Consider the following 20,875-nt stretch of genomic DNA (forward strand, 5'->3'; position numbering starts at 1 on the left):
ACTGTAAAAGCCCTAAAATAAGCTCTAGATGCATGGAAAAAAAACAAAAGAAAAATCATCTAACAGCCGCTGTCAGGTCCGCCGCACTTCTCCTTGCAGGGTCCGTGGCACTTGTTTAAAGTCTTCTGTCAGCGTTTCCTGGATTGGAAGCCTCAGAGCCAGTGCTCGAAGAACCAATCACAGCCATTCAGTAAATCATGGAATTGCTGTGATTGGTTCATCGAGTGCTGGCTTTGATTGACTGAGCTACGGCACTCGAGAACCAATTAGAGGCAGCGCTTTTCAAACTCCTGACCAGGAAGCTCTGCCAGAGGACTTCAAACAGGTGCCGGAGAATTCAGAGGAAGTGTGCGGCGGAGCCGGACAACACCTCTTAGGTGATGGATTGTTGTTTTATTTTTTTATACAGCTAGGGCTTATTTTCGGGTTAGCTCCCCCTCCCCCCACCCCCAAAAATCCCAGCAAAAGAGAAGAGCGTTACAAAGTCGTGCGACTTCATAGCAGCACAAAATTGCGATATCGCTTCGATTTTCTCACTGTGATATCGCTGACGCCCGTGTTAAAGAGGCCTTTATGTAAATAAAATTGTGTCAAAGTATTTTTAGGCAAGATTTAGCCTACGAGCAGGTCAGCTGCACCCCTCCTGTGTGAGATGGGGTAGAATGGGCAGTCAGACAATAATAGCAGATCTGCCAGTGTAAATATAATAAATTAGCATTTCAATAATGTGAACAGGGCAGCATCCACGAATGGTTTTAGCAAAATCAATGCATCACAGGGGATGCTCCTTTATTCTTCCAAAGTAAAAGACATGCAAGCAACGTTTCAGCTCAAAAATGAGTCTTTGTCAAGCTGAGGGAATCCCCACCAGCCCCGCAACAAATACAGGCAAACACCAATCATCGTATGCAATCAACTTAAAACCACTCCCCTAACAGGTGTGTATACTTACAGGTCAATGCAACATAGCCTGTAGGCGGCGTTCAATATATGTATAAGAGAGCACGGCACTCCAGCGGCAGATTTCTGCAGCGCCATGGAAGCACACAACGATGTCTCTCTTATTTGTTTCCTTGAAAATAAGACATGCCCTGAAAATAAGACATAGCAGGATTTTTCTGGATTTTTGAGGATGCAGAATGCTTTTTCAGCATTTTTGAGGATGCTTGAAGTATAAGCTCTACTTCAAAATTGAGCCCTATTTACAGTTAATAAAAAAGGACAATATAAATAGTGTCCAGGCAGCTGTACATGTAAAAAAGTACAATCTATTGGAGCAAAAATTAATATAAGACACTGTCTTATTTTGGGGGAAAGAGGGTATCATCACACTTAGGAGATGCTCTACAGTGTGGCCACAGATAACAGAGCCCAGAGGAATTATAGCATGATCGATACCCAGGCTGTGTCCAGAAGACCTGCAGGAAAAGAGTACATATAGTTAAAAACAAGAAATACGTGGGACAAAGTCAAAAGCATGTATAGATAATAGCTTACACATACTGTAGCCGGTTGTATTCTAGATTCAGACCATGAGGGTGGAGGAAGTCAAGTTCAAAGATCCATTTGGATTCAATGAGCTTGAGTCTCCTCTCCCTGTCTCCACCTCTCAGGTTATCAGGTACCGAGTCTATAATTTGAAATCGTAGCTGGCTGACAGAGTGTTGTTTCTCACCGAAGTGTTCCACCACAGGTACATCTGTTCTGCCTTCCCAATGTTTTGACGGCCATACTCACCTGTCTAGACAGATTGTACTTGCCCCTGTGCATGTATTCCTGGTTCCTTAGTGACTGTATGTCATTCGTAACCATGGTGGAGAACGCAATAAATGAGCACTGACTGACAGGCTTATCCACATTGTTGAGTGTCTTCGACCTCTTTCACACGAGCATTGCTTTTTCACGCTGACGGCATCGCAGGCAAAAATTGCGTGAACGGAAAAGGTTGCGATCAAGTCTCGGCCAATATGTGCATTTTATCCATTCACACGAACGGCTATGTCGTATATATGCCACAGCATGGAAAACCCTCGGTCAGCATAAATCTTCGTCATGGCATCTAAGGGTTAACTAAAGCCAGCCGTAATGTTTTTGCAGAGTTGGACGCGGATAAACTCCCTCTACCTCACTTTTCTTTGCATCTCCCATAGGAGACTATGGGAGCCACCAGCGTATATATCGGCCGAAAGATAAGGCAAGACCTATCTTTTCTGTCTGCGGATAAAATCAGTTGCCATTTTTGGTCGCAAATGCCCTATTATTGCCAGCGCAAAGTTTTTATGTGGCTAAAGATCGCTCTTCTAAATGCATACATTGAAAACCGCCGATGTCCGATGATGTCCTAAGATATAGCTGCATTTAAAAAACATACATTTAACCCCTTCCCACACTGCACTGTAAATGTACAATAGAGGTTTAGGGGCTGCACTGTCCATTTCCTTCCATTGCCTTTTTCAGGGAGTCAAACAAAATGAAAATAGAAATTCTGTCGTTAGTTTTTTAAATTTATCAGGCTTCCGGCTGCCATGGGAGCCCACTGGTACCTTGCAATCATACTGCAGGGTGCCAATGGGGGACAGAAAGTGCTCCCTCCCCCTGTCATCTGTATGCATGCTGCAATTGATTTTTGCATGTAAGGAGTTAGAATGCCAGGACTGGAGATTTCTCCATTCCTGGCTGTTAGAGCAGGAGACTGGCTGTCAGTAGTCAGCTAACCCACTGTCTTAGGCCTCATGCCCACGACCAGGTCAGATTCCGACTGTGAAATTTTGCAGCGGAATTAGACCTGGCGCCCCCCAGAGACCCTATACTCACCTGTCCAGATCCGCGTTGAGAGTCTCGGTCGGCGTGCAGTGCATGGCATGATGCTGCTGTCGCCCCAACAATGACAACTCGCTGTGGGACGGACGGCTTACATTGACTGCAATGGAAGCCGTTTGCGTGATTTTATGCACAAACTAGAACCTGCTGCGATTCTTCCCCGTGAGCAGAAAATCATGGTTGATTTCCACTCGTGATCAGGGAAAAATCCTTTAATGTGGCATGTCTATGGACGGACATTGCTGCGGAATTCTGCAGTGATAATCCGTCTGTGGGCATTGGGCCTTAAGAAGATGTGCAGGTTAGGCTGGCTGCACACGGGCATATTTGCATTGTGGAATTCGTAGCAGTGTCCGCCCCTGGATTTCGCAGCAAATACTGCCCATAGCACGCTATGGAAAAGCGTTTTTTTTCCTGCACACGAGCTGAAACCAATCGCAATTTTGCGCTTGTGGAGGAAATATCGTAGCATGTTCTATTTTAGTGCGGTGTCCGCACGGACAGCTTCCATTGAAGTCAATGGAAGCTGTCTGACTGGCGGGCCACCAGCAATTAACATTGCAGATAGGTTGTGGATTCCGCAAAATCGCCTTGTGACAGCGTGGGAAAACCTGTACTGCGCATATCCGATGGCGGTGAGCCGTCCAGACCATATGCAGCACAGATATTTCAGACGACTGACAGGTACATGGGGTCATGGGCCTGGTCGGTCGTGTGCAGCTGGCCTTAAAAGCCCATTAGTGAGGTCAGTTAAAAGGTGTGTCATTAAGGGGTTAAATTAATAATGTAGCAGAATGATGTTAACCATTGAGTTATTTGGGGTTTAGTCATTTCTGCTGCTGATCATGATGCAATAATTGCTTGTAATGCCATGTAAAAGCACAGAGCTTGGCACTTAGCACAACTCATGATATGACAATCTAGTAAGTAATTACTAAACTGTTGGATGAGAAGTACTTTTATGTTAAAGGGAAGTGGCATTGCTGTACTTGCTGCTTGTAGTCGGGCTGAGAGACGCCCTTTTCCATAGCCTTATTAGGGGCTCTCATACTTATTAAAGCCACGAGCCACGTTCAGCACTTTCTTAAAGCCCACCTCTCAGATCAGGTAACATTTCAGAATCACCTATCCTGTGCGTACATCAGGAAAACAATATTATTTCCGGCCATTAACCCCTTAATGACGCTGCCTTTTTTTTTCCTTTTGAATTTTTCCTCCTTGTTTTCAAAAGATCCTAACTCTTTACTTCTCCAGCTGTATGAGGGCTTGTTTTTTGTGGGACGAGTTGTATTTATCAGTGGTACTTTTTATATGTAGCATTTAATGTACTGAAAAACTTAAATACATTTCTAAGAGAAGTGAAATGGAAACAAAACACAGTTCCCCCATCTGTCGAGGGTCTTTTTTTACTGCCTACACGCTGCAGCAAAAGTGACCTGATGATTTTATTCTATGGAGCAGAATGATTATGACAATTCCAAATTTATGAAATGAATGAATACAAAAGCTACTTTGAGAACTGTGATTAACCATTTTTTGCGCATGGTACAGAAGTGCTTAGTGCAGTGGATGATTTGTGCATGGGAAAAACGTCTGAAAAAATTCCCAATTACTAAGGGCTCTGGAGATTCCGACTTTGTGAGATCCAGTACTTCTGGAGCTGCCTGCTTGACACTGGGAACTGGAAATTCCACTGGTGACTTCAGACTCCATGAGGTCAGCATGTGCTTGTATTGCTATAAAGAGAATGCAAATGTGTCACATGCTCACTTGATTGCGTAACCCATGGGAGGAGAGAGACAAAGCAAAATACTATCTTTTTACTTTCACATAAAACATTGTATACTTAGTAGTTTTAGATCTGAAGAATGGGAGCAATTCTGCAATTGTTTCTTTTTCCTAAGCTGTTCAATAAAAATACTATATTTGTTTTATTCTACAGGTTGTTACTAGAGATGAGCGAGCACCAAAATGCTCGGGTGCTCGTTACTCGAGACGAAATTTTCGCGATGCTCGAGGGTTCGTTTCGAGTAACGAACCCCATTGAAGTCAATGGGCGACCCGAGCATTTTTGTATTTCGCCGATGCTCGCTAAGGTTTTCATGTGTGAAAATCTGGGCAATTCAAGAAAGTGATGGGAACGACACAGCAACGGATAGGGAAGCGAGGGGCTACATGTTGGGCTGCATCTCAAGTTCACAGGTCCCACTATTAAGCCACAATACCGGCAAGAGTGGGCCCCCCTCCCCCAACAACTTTTACTTCTGAAAAGCCCTCATTAGCAATGCATACCTTAGCTAAGCACCACACTACCTCCAACAAAGCACAATCACTGCCTACATGACACTCCGCTGCCACTTCTCCTGGGTTACATGCTGACCAACCACCCCCCCCCCCCACGACCCAGTGTCCACAGCGCACACCAAACTGTCCCTGCCCAGCCTTCAGCTGCCCTCATGCCACGCCACCCTCATGTCTATTTATAAGTGCGTCTGCCAGAGGAAAAGCAGGCACACACTGCAGAGGGTTGGCACGGCTAGGCAGCGACCCTCTTTAAAAGGGGCGGGGCGATAGCCCACAATGCTGTACAGAAGCAATGAGAAATAGAATCCTGTGCCACCGCCATCAGGAGCTGCACACGTGGGCATAGCAATGGGGAACCTATGTGCCACACACTATTCATTCTGTCAAGGTGTCTGCATGCCCCAGTCAGACCGCAGTTTTTAATTCATAGACACAGGCAGGTACAACTCCCTATTGTGAAGTCCCTGTGGACCGACAGCATGGGTGGCTCCCTGGAACCCACCGGCGGTACATAAAAATATCCCATTGCATTGCCCAACACAGCTGAGGTAGTAATGTCGTGCTTAATGCAGGTGGGCTTCGGCCCACACTGCATGCCCCAGTCTGACTGGGGTTCTTTAGATGTGGAAACAGATGCATTTATAATTCTCTGTGGACCCACAGCATGGGTGGGTGCCAGGAAGCCACCGGCGGTACATAAATATATCCCATTGCATTGCCCAACACAGCGGATGTAACGTCAGCTGTAATGCAGGTGGGCTAAAAATTCATTTGATTACACTGTAGGCGAGGGCCCACAAAAATTGCTGTATCAACAGTACTAATGTACATCAGAAAAATTGGCCATGGCCAACCAAGAGGGCAGGTGAAACCCATTAATCGCTTTGGTTAATGTGGCTTAAGTGGTAACTAGGCCTGGAGGCAGCCCAGTTTAACGAAAAATTGGTTCAAGTTAAAGTTTCAACGCTTTTAAGAGCATTGAAACGTATAGAAATTGTTTAGAAAAATTATATGAGTGAGCCTTGTGGCCCTAAGAAAAATTGCCCGTTCGGCGTGATTACGTGAGATTTCAGGAGGAGGAGCAGGAGGAGGAGGAGGAGGAATATTATACACAGATTGATGAAGCAGAAATGTCCCCGTTTTGGATGGTGAGAGAGAACGATGCTTCCATCCGCGGGTGCAGCCTACGTATTGCTTAGGTATCGCTGCTGTCCGCTGGTGGAGAAGAGAAGTCTGGGGAAATCCAGGCTTTGTTCATCTTGATGAGTGTAAGCCTGTCGGCACTGTCGGTTGACAGGTGGGTATGCTTATCCGTGATGATTCCCCCAGCCACACTAAACACACTCTCTGACAAGACGCTAGCCACAGGACAAGCAAGCACCTCCATAGCATACAGCGCGAGTTCAGGCCACGTGTCCAGCTTCGACACCCAGTAGTTGTAGGTGGCAGAGGCGTCACGGAGGACGGTCGTGCGATCGGCTACGTACTCCCTCACCATCCTTTTACAGTGCTCCCGCCGACTCAGCCTTGACTGGGGAGCGGTGACACAGTCTTGCTGGGGAGCCATAAAGCTGGCAAAGGCCTTGGAGAATGTTCCCCTGCCTGCGCTGTACATGCTGCCTGATCTCTGCGCCTCCCCTGCTACCTGGCCCTCGGAACTGCGCCTTCTGCCACTAGCGCTGTCGGATGGGAAGTTTACCATCAGTTTGTCCACCAGCGCCCTGTGGTATAGTATCATTCTCGAACCCCTTTCCTCTTCGGGAATGAGAGTGCAAAGGCTCTCCTTATACCGTGGATCGAGCAGTGTGTACACCCAGTAATCCGTAGTGGCCAGAATGCGTGTAATGCGAGGGTCACGAGAAAGGCATCCTAACATGAAGTCAGCCATGTGTGCCAGGGTACCTGTACGCAACACATGGCTGTCTTCACTAGGAAGATCACTTTCAGGATCCTCCTCCTGCTCCTCTTCCTCTTCCTCCTCCTCAGGCCATACACGCCGAAAGGATGACAGGCAAGCAGCATGGGTACCGTCAGCAGTGGGCCAAGCTGTCTCTTCCCCCTACTCCTCATCCTCCTCATGCTCCTCCTCCTCCTCCTGAACGCGCTGAGATATAGACAGGAGGGTGCTCTGACTATCCAGCGACATACTGTCTTCCCCCGGCTCTGTTTCCGAGCGTAAAGCGTCTGCCTTTATGCTTTGCAGGGAACTTCTCAAGATGCATAGCAGAGGAATGGTGACGCTAATGATTGCAGCATCGCCGCTCACCACCTGGGTAGACTCCTCAAATTTTCCAAGGACCTGGCAGATGGCTGCCAACCAGGCCCACTCTTCTGTAAATAATTGAGGAGGCTGACTCCCACTGCGCCGCGCAAGTTGGAGTTGGTATTTCACTATAGCTCTACGCTGCTTATAGAGTCTGGCCAACATGTGGAGCGTAGAGTTCCACTGTGTGGGCACGTCGCACAGCAGTCGGTGCACTGGCAGATTAAACCGATGTTGCAGGATCCGCAGGGTGGCAGCGTGCGTGTGTGATTTGCTGAAATGTGCGCAGATCCGGCGCACCTTTCCGAGCAGGTATGACAAGTGGGGGTAGCTTTTCAGAAAGCGCTGAACCACCAAATTAAACACATGGGCCAGGCATGGCACGTGCCTGAGGCTGCCGAGCTGCAGAGCCGCCACCAGCTTACGGCCGTTGTCACACACGACCATGCCCGGTTGGAGGCTCAGCGGCGCAAGCCAGCGGTCGGTCTGCTCTGTCAGACCCTGCAGCAGTTCGTGGGCCGTGTGCCTCTTATCGCCTAAGCTGAGTAGTTTCAGCACGGCCTGCTGACGCTTGCCCACCGCTGTGCTGCCACACCGCGCGACACCGACTGCTGGCGACGTGCTGCTGCTGACACATCTTGATTGCGAGACAGAGGTTGCGTAGGAGGAGGAGGAGGGTGGTTTAGTGGAGGAAGCATACACCCCCGCAGATACCAGCACCGAGATGGGGCACGCAATTCGGGGGGTGGGTAGGACGTGAGCGGTCCCAGGCTCTGACTCTGTCCCAGCCTCCACTAAATTCACCCAATGTGCCGTCAGGGAGATATAGTGGCCCTGCCCGCCTGTGCTTGTCCACATGTCTGTTGTTAAGTGGACCTTGGCAGTAACCGCGTTGGTGAGTGCGCGTACAATGTTGCGGGAGACGTGGTCGTGCAGGCCTGGGACGGCACATCGGGAAAAGTAGTGGCGACTGGGAACCGAGTAGCGCGGGGCCGCCGCCGCCATCATGCTTTTGAAAGCCTCCGTTTCCACAAGCCTATACGGCAGCATCTCTAGGCTGATCAATTTTGCAATGTGCACGTTTAACGCTTGAGCGTGCGGGTGCGTGGCGTCGTACTTGCGCTTGCGCTCAAACTGTGGCGCTAGCGACGTCTGGACGCTACGCTGAGAGACATTGCTGGATGGGGCCGAGGACAGCGGAGGTGAGGGTGTGGGTGCAGGCCAGGAGACGGTAGTGCCTGTGTCCTCAGAGGGGGGTTGGATCTCAGTGGCAGGTTGGAGCACAGGGGGAGAGGCAGTGGTGCAAACCGGAGGCGGTGAACGGGCATCGTCCCACCTTGTGGGGTGCTTGGCCATCATATGCCTGCGCATGCTGTTGGTGGTGCCTCCCCAGCTGATCTTGGCGCGACAAAGGTTGCACACCACTGTTCGTCGGTCGTCAGGCGTCTCTGTGAAAAACTGCCACACCGTAGAGCACCTTGACCTGTGCAGGGTGGCATGGCGCGAGGGGGCGCTTTGGGAAACAGTTGGTGGATTATTCGGTATGGCCCTGCCTCTACCCCTGGCCACCGCACTGGCTCGACCTGTGCCCACACCCTGACTTGGGCCTCCGCGTCCTCGCCCGCGTCCACATCCTATAGGCCTACCCCTACCCCTCAGCATGGTGTATTACCAGTGATTTGATTTCCCAGGCAGGAAAAAAATTGGCGCAAGCCTGCAGCCAAAATAGAATTTTTTCCCTTGTTTTTCAAAGGACAAGCCACACTGCGTGTATTCAATGAATACTACTAAGTTTAATAACTGTGTTGTGGCCCTGCAAATGTGTCACAGAACTGCAGTGATGCAAAGTTATTCGCTACAGCAGATCAGGGATTTCCCATGCAGGAAAAAAATTGGCGCAAGCCTGCAGCCAAAATAGAATATTTTCCCTTGTTTTTCAAAGGACAAGCCACACTGCGTGTATTCAATGAATACTACTAAGTTTAATAACTGTGTTGTGGCCCTGCAAATGTGTCAGAGAACTGCAGTGATGCAAAGTTATTCGCTACAGCAGATCAGGGATTTCCCATGCAGTTAAAAAAAATTGGCGCAAGCCTGCAGCCAAAATAGAATATTTTCCCTTGTTTTTCAAAGGACAAACCACACTGCGTGTATTCAATGAATACTACTAAGTTTAATAACTGTGTTGTGGCCCTGCAAATGTGTCAGAGAACTGCAGTGATGCAAAGTTATTCGCTACAGCAGATCAGGGATTTCCCATGCAGGAAAAAAATTGGCGCAAGCCTGCAGCCGAAATAGAATATTTTCCCTTGTTTTTCAAAGGAAAAGCCACACTGCGTGTATTCAATGAATACTACTAAGTTTAATAACTGTGTTGTGGCCCTGCAAATGTGTCAGAGAACTGCAGTGATGCAAAGTTATTCGCTACAGCAGATCAGGGATTTCCCATGCAGGAAAAAAATTGGCGCAAGCCTGCAGTAAAACGTAGCTGGCTGCGTCTGATTTTTTTTTAACGTTCTGCACGCAGCACACACGTACCCAGAGCCCTGAGGACTGTCAGAGGCAGGCGATATAGAATTTTTTTCCCTTGTTTTTCAAAGGAAAAGCCACACTGCATCTATTCAATGAATAATGTATGTCTTCTGGCCCTGCCTACACAATTCTATCCCTGTAGTATTAATGCCGGGTGCAATGGTCTGCACAGCCGGTTTTGAGAAAAAAAAATAAAAAATGCAACACTGCTAACAGCAGCCTGGACAGTACTGCACACGGATAGAAGTAGCCCTAGAAAGGACCGTTGGGGTTCTTGAAGCCTACACTCACTGCTAACACTCTCCCTGCCTAACCACCACTTCTGTCCCTATTGCAGGGCGCAATGCTCTGCGGATCCAATTTTGAAAAAAAAATAAAAATACAGTGCTAACACAGTACTGCACACTATTAGATGTGGCCCTGAGAAGGACCGTTGGGGTTCTTGAAGCCTACACTAACTCCTAACACTCTCCCTACAGCAGCTCCAGCACGATAGCACTTTCCCTCAGCTAACTCACAAGGCATCTGAGCCGAGCCGCGGGAGGGGCCGATTTTTATACTCGGGTGACATCAGATCTCGCCAGCCACTCACAGCAGGGGGGTGGTATAGGGCTTGAACGTCACAGGGGGAAGTTGTAATGCCTTCCCTGTCTTTCTATTGGCCAGAAAAGCGCGCTAACGTCTCAGAGAGGAAACTGAAAGTAACCAGAACATCGCGTGGTACTCGTTACGAGTAACGAGCATCCCGAACACGCTAATACTCGAACGAATATCAAGCTCGGACGAGTACGTTCGCTCATCTCTAGCTGTTACATGTATAGTAACATGTTTTTTGTTATTTCGTTTGTTGCAACCTGTATATAAGGGCTTCTTCACACGGGCATATACGCAACTACAATAGCTGATATGGAGCGTAGTTGCGCATGAATGAGATACAATTCTTTTTTTTTTTTAACCTCTCAAACTCCTTGTCATTCCCCGTGAATTTGAAAAAAGAAAGTGGGAGAATAGGTCCTGCCCCATCTTTATCTAGTTAATACTATGTGTTAGATAGATATTGCAAGTCCCATCTTTTCTCCCTTGTACTACTAGACTGGATTCACACGGGCATCAGCATTTTTATGTTTGCCTGACGGAAACGCCTGAACGGGGGCACAAATCTAACGTTTGTGTACCAGTTTAGAAAGCCCGGCCCTGGCACATATATGCTGAGCAGGGGGAGACAATTTAGCTCTGCTAAACTGTCTCCCCCTTCCCTCCCCCTCACCAACTCTCTGCAAGGGGAGGAGGCGGGATGGGGCGGGAGCTAGTGGGCTATACTCCCGCCCTCTCTTCGCCCCTTGCCGCAGCCAGCAATGGGAGTGGGCGGGGCAGAGTTTTGCTCCGCCCCCTCCATTGCAAACAGCTGGCACGGGGCGGAGAGCAGTAGGGAAGAGGGTGGGAGTCTATGCAATAGCTGCTGGCATAACAATGCCAGTCCAAAAATGCTGATCTGATCTGGCTGGGCACTTTTACACCACGGAAATACGCCTATGTGCACCAATGCATCAGAGGGGTAGCGTATATTGGCTGGGTGTGAAACCAGGCAAACCATGACCTCCGGTTCATCAATGAGCAGCGATAAAACTTAAAAAAAATCACCACTTCGAGTTCTGCCTTTCTATCACAAACAAATATTTTTAATAAGTTCAACAATATGGCTGCCCTCCCCGCTCCCACAGCTATGGTCACCTAGCTTTCCCAAACCTCTGAATGGCAGATCTGCCAAAATAGGGCACAAACACATAGGTGCATGCGCTAATACACTCGCCACTACTGTTTTTTTTTGGACTATTCAAACTCTGCATTAGTGCGCACAAGTAGTATTACCATTTCGTTTCATCCTGTTACGTGGCCGCTATTTTCAAGGCTGCACAATGGGGCTAAAACAGGTCTATCTGCTTAAGTCCTAATGCAGTGATACATTCCCTGCTCCTCTGTTGCTGCATAACTTGGCAGATGTTATGTTCAGGAGAGCAGGAGAGCTGTGTGACAGTCCTGCGGAGCGGTAATGTAATATCCGCTAATGTACATTGGTTATCAGCCAGCATTACTAGAAACAGATACAACTAAGGGCTTATTTACAGAAGCATATATCAGCCGCCGATTTCATGGCCGGCCAATATGGGTTAACATCTGAGCTGCTTCGCCTTTACTTCCCCATCGCCGTCTCTCTGCCTCTCTCCTGCCCCCCGGCTGTTTGCAATGGGGGGGGGGTGAAACAGGGGTGGGACTAAGCTCCACCCACCCTGACCCTCCCATTGCTGGCTGTGGACCAGGGGCGGGAACTTAGCCCCACCCCTCCCCCTTCTATTGCAAACAGCTGGAGGGGAGGAGAGAGGGAGAGAGGCAGAGAGTCGGCGAGGGGGAGGCAAGGGAGAAGACAACTCAGATGTTAGCATATATCAGCCAGCCCTGTAAACAGCAGCCGATATACCCTCCTGTAAATAAGCCCTAACGCCTACTTTTCATAGACATATTTGTGCATGATAAATGTGTGTGCGCAATATGCAGAGAATAGCACCTATTGATAGTAATGGATTTGCAAAACATTTTTCATATTTTTACATTAGAGATACTCCAGAAATAACTGATGTAGTATATACAGTACATTGCCAGTTCATCTCTGCAAGTCTGACTCGTTTTATTCCATACTTGTGTACAATCTTGTGTGTTTTTTGGCTTCTGTTAAAGTTTACATTATAGGAGGAAATCAGCATCTAATTGGTTTTTGCAGTCATGCATGTTAAAGGATTTTATGCTCTGTATATAAATAAATCTGAGTGAGTAAACGTAAGACGGGGATAGAGACAGCTGTGGGCTGAGTAAGGAGCCAAAATTGTAGCATACCTACATCTTCAGGGCGTATTCACATGAGCGTATATCGGCCGCTGTTTTCACGGCTGGCCGATATATGCTACCATTTGATGCATTGGAATCCAATGCATCAGATCACACAGGCGTATTCCCGCGTACTCCCTCCTCCTTCTCTCATCCTCTCTCCTCCTCCAGCTGTTTGGGAGGGAGCAGGATGGGGGTGGAGCCAAGCTCCATCCCGCCCCTCCCATTGCTGGCTGCAGACAAGGGGCGGGAGCTTAGCTCCGCCCCACCTCACCCCTCCCATTGCAAACAGCTGGAGGAGAGAGGAGGTGAACTGGGGACGGGGAGGGAAGGGAAGCTTAGCAGAGCTAAGCTGTTTCCCACCGCTCAACGGTATATACGCCGAGCCCATGCATCACATGGTAGCGTATATCGGCTGGCCGTGAAAACGCCGTCCGATATATGCTAGTGTGACTATGCCCTCAGGTGAATTTTTAAAATAAGCTCCCATGTGTGTACAGGATAATTAATACTATTTCTGGCCATTATATGTCTTGTATACCGCTTTCATGAGCCTTGTGTGGCGCAGAAATGCAGTCCTGAGCTCTCATTCACAACCTGAAAGTTGCGGGTTCAATCCCCGTGTGGTTCAGGTAGCCAGCTCAAGGTTGACTCAGCCGTCCACCCTTTTTGAATTGGTTGAGCCGCAGCCATCATTCACCGTCGCTCAGCCAATTCATACAGTGAATGCACAGAGCGATGGCTGTGATTGGCTGAGCATACGCTCAGTCAATGAAAGACATTGCTTTCTGGAGGAGAGATTTTTAAATTGACTGAGCCGTCACCATTGCTCACCCAATTCAAAATAAGACATCCCCTGAAAATAAGCCCCAGCACATAATTTGGGGCTGAAATAAATATGACACAGGTTTTTTGCAGGGGAAGCATGGTATCACTATTTCTAATATACAGAGACACATCAGCATGCATGGGAGACATTATGGAGAAGTAGACATTATGCTGAGCGATGTAGAGCAGTAGACATAAGACAGCAAAACATCTCTGCGTCTCTCCTCCTCTCTTCTCCATAGACTTCTATAGGCAACATGTAATCTGATCTGTTAGTAAATCTTAGTCTGTCTTGTCTTACAAGTCAGGTATAGCAATTTTTCAGAATACTCGGTGGGTGTATAGTTGGGGGGAGGAAAGCAGTGGGTTAACAGTAATGTTTGTAACCACATCTCTCACCTATAAACTTTCTGAAACCAATCTAAAGCCCACCCTGGACATGAGAAAGCTTGCTCTCTGCATCCATACAGATTATGTATCTGGACTTTAATGCACAGACTATAAATCCTCATGTACATGATGGAGCCATATGCAGAAGGCTGTATGGTGTCAGATGCAGTCCCTTAAAGCTCTGTACTACTACCGAGTCACAAAGGTTCAATGTATTGGTGTACCATTCCCATCCATACTTACATAGTGGTCATAATACAACCAGATGCAGGAGGCCTTAAATAAATTTTACTTCAAGATAGAAATAAAATATCAGTAATTCTGTAATCCGTTCTGAAGTGTTCAGTCATTTTGAGCTTTTATTGAACATACAGAATGACATGACGGCAGTGGGGTGGGGTTTGTTCTTTATAACCTTGTATTCTACTTCCATATCAAGTAATGTTGCATCATTTAGTTGTCTTGTATGCCAGGAAAAGTGTTGATGCAATAAGTAAACCGCTGAGAATGTGTAAATTCTTAGAGAGCAGAGTGATGGTAGCTACTTCTATATCCTGGTGCCTAAAGGGGCTCAAAGATCCCTCTGCCATACAAGAAATTGCTGGCTTATTCAAACTCTATAGCACACAAGATATTAACTGTATTTCATGAAATATATAGGACATCTTGGAAGCAGCCTACAGGAGATTTTGGGCCTTAGGATGCCCATAGATATTAGACTAACATTGATGGAAATGGACAATTTCAGCTAAAATAATAATTGGTTGGATATAATATAACAATTGTTTTAGCTGAGTGATGATACGCTGTCATCGCCTGGAAATAGGTCAGCCTTCGCTTGAACTTTTCATCCGGTAGGCAGATGAAAGAGCTTTCATTTTCGCAAAACATCTTTTGCCCACAAACAAGCTTTCGTCGAAAGAATGTTCTCAGAAAGCTTGTACATCCGTCGTCCCGTGTCATTGAACATGTACGGCCACTTTGTAAAACATTAACAGCCACTATGAACTAAAATGTATAGGGCTGCATCTGGGAAACCAGACAACTATCTGTTCAACCATCAACCTACTTCTATCTAATGTGTATGGCCAGCTTAGAGTGCAAGTCAATGGTTGGTCAACTTCATCTTAAAGGGGGTGTACCAAAGTAGCCTTTTATCACCTATCCATAGGACCATAGGAAAGGTAATAAAAGTCTGATCAGTAGGGGTTTCACCACTGAGACCCCCACTATGCCAACAACGTGTCCCCCTTTCACTGTGGGCTCACTACACCTACTCACAGTGAGGAGACTTAATGGAGCGCCGGTCATGGTGCTGCTCCATTCATCTCAATAGGACTGTTGGAGATAGCCGAGAGCTTGTACTTGACTATTCCCGTCAGCTCCATTGACATGAATGGAGCGGTGCTGAGCATGCGCGACCGCTGTTCTGTTTAATCTGTGGATGGGTGCAACAAGTTGGATGCTGCAATAGTTTTCTGGAGTGATGGGTGTTTTAGCAGTGAGGCCCCCACCGAGCAGACTGTTGTCACCTATACTATGGTCCTTTAGATGGGTGATAAAAGTTTATTTTTGTACGTATATAAGTGAACTACATAAACTTAAATACTTGTTTTATTAGTGTTAAAACATGTAAACAAGGAATATATACATTTTTACGCTGCCCCAATAATTGATCTTGTTCATCAGTGTCCTTCTGCAGGTAAAGGTCCTACATCTGTGAGCAGCTGACCTTTTTGTTAGTTGTGCTGTAACGGACAGACCATATTTTGCTGACAGAATTGCTTGCCCATACCAGAAAACGTGAATTCCTTGTCACTGCTATGGTGTCTATGTACACTTGCAGGCTTACCAAGGGGAGCGTATACTTTTATCTCTGGTGATTATATAATGTAAGAATGGCCTAAACCATATGGCCTTATTTATAAATTGGGAAGTACACGTCCTTGGTAATTAGGTGATGTATCATAAGAACATTCGCTGGTAACTTTGTTGCATCTACTTTACTACTGCTACTCCGTGCGTCATTATTGGTAACCCACAGGCATGTTCACCTGCACGCCACTTAGTGAAACTATCCCTATTTATTTGAACAGTTTCCAAACTGAAGAGGAGAATGAGTATTACAGCTAAGAGCCTCATGAGTAAGGGAATGTCAGCACCCTCTTAACCCCTTAATTTACAATTAGGCACATGGGCCTGGAACCAAAATAATTACACAACTGTTTATTCTTTTGCTGGATGGGACTTGGTCACAGCGTTTAATAACCTTCAAACTGAATACTAACATATTTTTTATTGCATTTCCTCCATGTCCCGAGCTCCTACTTCCCTATTTCTCACCAGATACAGTACTGCTTGCTGTGACTTGAAGGAAACATTGCAAAAAACCTGAAAACATGGAAAGTAGCACCTCAATACTTAACCCTTTCCAATCCACTGTCTGATGTCTGAAGACATTCTGATTGAAGCCTGTACAGCTCCTATGTCAGAAGACGTCCGTTAGGGTATTCTTACTGTATATTACTGGTCGCTCTGTTGTCGGGGGCCACTCAAGCATGTCCCATATTGCAGTACTGGGTCTAGCCAGCAGATGGTGCCATTGTATAATGGCAGAAAGAGAAACCCCCCTAGGAAACCCTGAATCCAAAATTGGATTGCAAAGGGTTAAACAATTATGCTCTTCAAGTTTAACCTGAAATATTATATTAATTATTGTTATTTTATAATATATAAACATAGAATATAAATATGTATTGCCTCCCTAAAATATGAATAAATCTTATTTGTATTTCTCCCCCTCCCCCCCCTTTTTTTTTGTCTTATCCGTCTTTGTCTTCTTGCTTTTCCCTCCCCCTCAAACCTTCTATGTTCCCTTTCCTTGCCCTTGCTGCAAGTTAAAGGGGTTGTCCCGCGAAACAAAGTGGGGGTATACACTTCTGTATGGCCATATTAATGCACTTTGTAATGTACATTGTGCATTAATTATGAGCCATACAGAAGTTATTCACTTACCTGCTCCGTTGCTGGCGTCCTCGTCTCCATGGTGCCGTCTAATTTTCAGCGTCTAATCGCCGGATTAGACGCGCTTGCGCAGTCCGGTCTTCTTCTTTTCTGAATGGGGCCACTCGTGCCGGAGAGCGGCTCCTCATAGCTCCGCCCCGTCACATGCCGATTCCAGCCAATCAGGAGGCTGGAATCGGCAATGGACCGCACAGAAGACCTGCGGTTCATCGAGGGTGAAGATCCCGGCAGCCATCTTCACAAGGTAAGTCAGAAGTCGCCGGAGCGCGGGGATTCAAATAAGTACTGGACGGTTTGTTTTTTTTATGCCTGCATCGGGTTTGTCTCGCGCCGAATGGGGAGGCTATTGAAAAAAAAAAAAAACCCGTTTCGGCGCGGGACAACCCCTTTAAGGTACATATGGTCAGGACCTACCTGTTCCCATATTGTGACTGATATTTTAGAATGTTAAAGATGTATGTACACATATATTTTGTTTTTGTATTTGGTAAATGTTGAATTGCAGTTTTATATGGAAAACTTATAAATAAAGAATTTAAAAAAAAACAACTCATTTGTAGAGTAACAACTTATTTATAGTGTAGGAAGGCAGTGCTAGGAATGACCTTTAGGCCTCATGTCCACGCAGTCGGAATCAGACCTGGGGCTCCCTAGAGACTTTATACTCACATATCCGGATCTGCCGCGAGTGTCTTGGCCAGCGAGCCAGCACGCATGCGCAGTGAAGTGCATGACGTGCCGGCACTGGGCTGTGACGCGGATTCCTACGATACTTCTGTAGTGCTCACAGCGGAAGTATTGCAGGACGGACAGCTTCCATTGACTGCAATAGAATTTTTTGCACAGAATAGAGCATGCTGCAATTCTCCCCCGCGAGCGGAAAATCTCAGTTGATTTCTGCTCGTGGGCAGGGGAGAATCATTTAATACAGCATGTCTAGAAACGGATATTGCTGCGGAACGCGCGGTGGGTGTCTGACCGTGAGTTCCACAGTGGCAATCCGTTCGTGGGCATTAGGCCTTTGGGTGAATGCAGACGGCTGGGTCAGATTCTGACTGCGAGATTTTCGTAGCAGGAATGCGACCCTTGCCCCTGCAGTGAGCCGCAGCATACCTGTTCAGCGTCTTCGCTCTGTGGATGTACCGGCTGGCGCACAGCCACACGTGCGCAGTGCAGAGCCAGCGCAGCAGCGATGAAGCAGCAGTGCGAGTCTCGCAGAGGATCACACTGAATTAGGACTTGCTACGATTTTGTTATCTCGCAAGTTTTCCACAATCAAAATCGTGGCTGTCTGCATAGGATTACATAAACCAATGCAATCCTATGGCAGCGTGCAACATCGCAAATTCTGCAAGGAAATCTCGCCATGGAATTTCCGCCCGTGTGCATTCAGCCTTAGGGGGCTTGAGAGCAGACTGTTGGAAGGAATATTTGGCAGGAAATGTGTGTAGACAAGAGAAAATCTCCTGAGTTACCGAGTTCTGGGTCCCTGAGAGGTCGATTCTGGTCTATTGGAGACCAAGCAATGGTCTAGTGTGGAACTCCAGTCTGACAAGGGTGAACGGCCCTCAGGCTGGCACCAAAATATGCCCAAAAAGTTCTAACATCTCAGTCAGCAAAAATTGCGTTCTTTAGTAATTCGGGGGTCAGTAAAAGACTTGGGTATACTAATAGATCATAGACTGAACATGAAGCAACAATGTGATGCAGCAGCCAAAAAGGCAAACACAATTCTGGCATGTATTAAGAGAAGCATAGAATCCACATCACGTGAGGTTATTATTCCCCTCCACTCTTCCTTAGTCAAACCTCACCTGGAATACTGTGTCCAGTTCTGGGCACCCCAGACATAGACAAACTCGAGCAAGTTCACAGAAGACTTACCAAGATGGTGAGCAGTCTGCAAATCATGTCCTAGGAGGAACGGTTAAAGGATCTGGGAATGTTTAGCTCGCAAACAAGAAGGCTAAAAGGAGACTTAATAGCCGTCTACAAATATCTGAAGGGCTGTCGCAGTGAAGAGGGATCAGCCCTATTCTCATTTGCACAAAGAAAAACTAGAAGCAATGGGATGAAACTGAAAGGGAGGAGACACAGATTAGATATTAGAAAGAACTTTCTGACAGTGAGGGTGATCAATGAGTGGAACAGGTTGCCATGGGAGGTGGTGATTTCTTCTTCAATGGAAGTATTCAAACAAAGGCTTGACAAATATCTGTCTGGGATGATTTAGTGAATCCTGCATTGAGCAGGGGGTGGACCAGATGACCCTGGAGGTCCCTTCCAACTCTACCATTCTATGATTCTATGAACCTGGAATCTCCTGCACTTCAAGCAGTACCCTTTCCTATTGAGCCATCCAGCCCTTTGGACAGTTCCCCTGCATACCTTTTGTCTTGTTCCCAGATCCTGCAAACCCAGCCCCTGTCCTAGCTCCGCCTGTGTTTATTGTGCCTTGTGCCTTTAACCAAGCTGCTTCCCTTCATATCTGACTCTCTACAACTAGATCATCCTCCTACATTGCCAGACCTTGGTTATATCCTGACTTCATTATTGCTTGGACCCTCTGTACTGCCCGCCATCTTGTGTACCAGACCTCGGCTACTGTGTCATGTGAAGTGGTGTGGAGGAATCTATAAATGTGACTGATTGGGTTCCAGAGAGGAGTTGTGAGTGGAGTTCCATCTTGTCGGCTGAGCAGCACCCATCTTCCACCTGAGGGTTTGCTACCACAGAGGTGCATGAGGGCCCAATTAGTTCTCATGTTGCTGAAGATGGAGGAGAAGGAAAGACTGCATATTTAAGAAGCGACTGGGAATGGGAGTGAGTGAGCCTGAATGTTTTCCCCCAGGAGTCCGTTATTAGAGAGCCTTTGTAAGTAACTACTTCCTCTAGTGACTGCGTGTTTTCTCAAGCAAAGCCAGCGCAGAAGTCTAACAAGCCTCTGAAGTAATTTTATGTTTGTTTTGAAATTCCTATGTGGCTGTCCGTTAAATAGATCACCGTATAGAGGTACACCTTTAACTGACGCACCCACGCATGCCGAGGTCTATGAAAGCGGGGTGATAATTACTGCCATACTGTGGCCATTGACTTTCATGTCAAGAATCTGAGTAATGTAAATTTTCCTGCACTGTAAAGTCTGCCTGCTGAAGTTATTTGTACCGTGTTTGAAGAAGTCACTAGTAAAGTTTTACCAGGCCTCTACCGTTCATGAGGACCCGAGGTACTATACACTTATCCAGTGTTGTTTTATCCGCCGTGCATGAATGCCAGTGTGTGGAACAGTGGCGTCATGGACTGACAACTACTACAACCCTCATGCTGATGACTACTGGTCCTATCCTCCGCTGCGGTAACTTCCTCTGGGACCTGGAGTTGATAAGTGCCACGGTGACAGGACCATGTACTGCACCCTCCCAACTCTAGCCATATGCGAGCCATTTGCCCTGCACCAACCCGCAGGGCATAAGTGTACGTTACAAGTTTTAGCGGTCACTCACAGGAATAGAGTGTGCCCACCACACATTAGCCACCAAAGTTAAAGCAAAGGGGTCAAAGTGTGGTGCAAGAAAAAGCATGTAGGCTTATTTATATTAGATGTAACATTAACCCCCAACTCAGCTAAATTCTACTGTAGTGCACTACATAGACAGATAAAGCAGAGCCGAATGTGTTATTTAAAGGGGTATTCCTAGAATATCATGTTTTATCATTCCATGTGGCCGGAGTGCTCTGCTGCCCTCCAGCTATGCCACGCTGTGGGCTATGCTTCCCACCAACCTCACTACGGGAATCACCTTCACCACAAGCTGCCATCCACGATGCACCCTC

At 47.0% G+C, this 20,875-nt stretch overlaps 1 long non-coding RNA gene across 1 annotated transcript in view; it reads right to left on the reverse strand.

The window, feature by feature from the left end:
* Positions 1 to 816: 816 nt before the first annotated feature.
* The window catches only part of LOC136624864 (uncharacterized), an 81,313-nt gene continuing 61,254 nt past the window's right edge, over positions 817 to 20,875 (reverse strand). The window contains exon 3 of the long non-coding RNA XR_010792462.1: positions 817 to 1,418. This is a non-coding gene — a long non-coding RNA (uncharacterized lncRNA). The remainder of the gene's footprint in view (positions 1,419 to 20,875) is intronic.

The sequence above is a fragment of the Eleutherodactylus coqui genome, chromosome 4 (genome assembly GCF_035609145.1).
Source record: "Eleutherodactylus coqui strain aEleCoq1 chromosome 4, aEleCoq1.hap1, whole genome shotgun sequence".
Lineage (NCBI taxonomy): Eukaryota > Metazoa > Chordata > Amphibia > Anura > Eleutherodactylidae > Eleutherodactylus > Eleutherodactylus coqui.